General features: G+C 40.0%; 1 protein-coding gene across 1 annotated transcript in view; it reads left to right on the forward strand.

Moving 5' to 3' along the window:
* Positions 1 to 2,334, forward strand: part of LAMA4 (laminin, alpha 4) — a 226,313-nt gene that overhangs the window by 114,047 nt on the left and 109,932 nt on the right. The window lies entirely within an intron of this gene.

Consider the following 2,334-nt stretch of genomic DNA (forward strand, 5'->3'; position numbering starts at 1 on the left):
TCTGAAGTATAAGAGACAAAGTTTCATTATTCTGGCTTCTAAGGAGCACTTTGGCTGTACTCCTTTCAAGACAGCCTTGTTTGTTCTTCTAACAGTTCATGGTACTTTCAATATTCTTTTCCAACACCAGAATTCAAATGCATCATTTCTTCTATCATCTTCCTTATTCTGCCAATACCAAGGAAAACAGCTAAATAAATGAAAAAGTTAACTAGACTAAGAAAAATATTTAGATAAAAATGACTGGTAAAAGCTCTCACAAATTAACAAGAAAAACATTAAAACATGCAGAGTCAATATGAGAGACTATTCAATACATTCCTCAGAGCCTACAGGAAAAATATGCAGTCTCGGTGCTGCCTTTCACTGTTTGGGTCTCAAAGGTACACAGCAGAGTGCTGAGTCACAGAACCCAGTCACCAAGGTGTGGCTCAGCCAGGTGCCTCACTACCCCCTTCATCTCCCCTGCCTCTGCTTTCCTCCCTATTTCTCCAAACACAGCAAAAGTAGCCTGTAAAGAGATTCTCAGACTGGTAGATCACTGCATATATCCAAAGGATCTGAGACCATTCTCCCCCTCCAAAGAAAAAAATCCCACTAAACCAATGCCATCGAGTTTGTTCTGACTCATAGGGTTTCCCAGACGATAAATCTTTATGGGAGCAGACAGTCTCATATTTCTTCCATGGGTTTGAACCACTGCCAACCTTGTGGTTAGCAGCCCAATGTCTAACCCACAGCATCAGCAAGGCTCCTTTCCTGCCAAAAAGACGGGATGAAAATAAGGATCTCTTTCAATTCCATAACCATCAATGAGCACCTGGTATACGACAGTTACCTGAAAATGGGAATCCTGGGTGGTCACACAGTTACAAATGTTGGCAGTCTAACTGAAAGTTAGAGTTAGTCCACCCAGGGGCTCCTCAAAACAAAGACCTGTCAATACACTTATGAAAAATCAGCCAATAAAGACCCCATGGAGGGTATTCTACTCTGACACACATGGGGGTTACCATGAGTCAAAATAAGATCTCTGCCCACGAGGAACTCACAGACTAGTAAGAGAAGCTGTTGTTGTTAAGTGCTGTCAAGTCGGTTCCAACTCATAACAATCCTGTATAGGGTTTCTAAGGAGTGGCTAGTGGGTTTGAACCACTCACCTTGTATTTCAAACCGACCTTGTGGTCCAGTTCTTATCCCACAGTGCCACACCAGGACTCCAGTAGGGGAAGCAGATATGTAAAAGTGAATGATAACACACATTTTGAAAACAGAGGTATGATACAGTCTAAATAGCTAACTCAGCAGGAGTTCATTAAGAAATGCTTCTCAGAGAAGGTGTGGCTTGAACTGTATTTTGAAGAATGATTAGATACAGATCATTTACTTTCAAGTAAGGGGAAATCACCATAAGAGCACAGAAATGTGAAGCAACTTGATATGCTCTTGGGACTACAAGCACTCTGACTTAGGCCTGCCAGAAGACTAATTATTCAACAAGGAATAGAGGAAGTTCTCAGAGGAAAGATCATAAAGAAGACTCAGGAATATGGACTTCATATTGTGGACTTCAAAATTATGGAAGCAATTACCTAAAACTTTGACTGACCAGCTTTGTGTTTCAGAACCATTCCTCTACAGTATGGATGTTAAACTGGTGAGTGAAGACTTTGAGGAGGGGGACACCAGCAGTTAGTAAACTCTAGATGAGAGAATGGTTGACTGGCTTCATTTGAAAAGGATTCACATTGAACTGAGATGAATGTTACAAAGATAGTAAAGATGAAGAAGAAAAGAAAAAAAAAAAAAGGTAAAATCAACAATTTGGTAACCAACTGAATGTGATGAATGGCAAGGAGGGAAGCTCTGGCTTGGAGAAACAGATTACTAAAATTAAAACTACAGAATGAATTGCCCTGGGTATTTAAAGAGTAAGCTATCTATGGAGATACCTATGAGGCAGATAAGATATAAATCGATAGCTGAGATGAGAAAACAGGACTAGAAAGATATTTGGAAGGCATTAACACTTTCAAAAGGTATACACAAAGCCACTGTATCAAAAAGACATAGTTGATGTTCAGCCATTTCAAGAGGTAGCATGCGATCAAGAACTGATAGTACCGAAGGAAGAAGTCCAAGCTACATTTAAGGTTTGGGTGAAACAAGTCTCCAGAAATTGACAGAATACAAATTGAAATCTTTCAACAAACAAATGCAGCACTCATCTAAGCCAAGAAATTTGGGAATAGCTAACTGGCCAACTGATTAGAAGAGATCCATATTTGTGCCCATTCCAAAGAGAGGTGACCCAATGGAATGCAGAAACCATCA

The sequence above is a fragment of the Chrysochloris asiatica genome, unplaced genomic scaffold (genome assembly GCF_000296735.1).
Source record: "Chrysochloris asiatica unplaced genomic scaffold, ChrAsi1.0 scaffold00027, whole genome shotgun sequence".
Taxonomy (NCBI): domain Eukaryota; kingdom Metazoa; phylum Chordata; class Mammalia; order Afrosoricida; family Chrysochloridae; genus Chrysochloris; species Chrysochloris asiatica.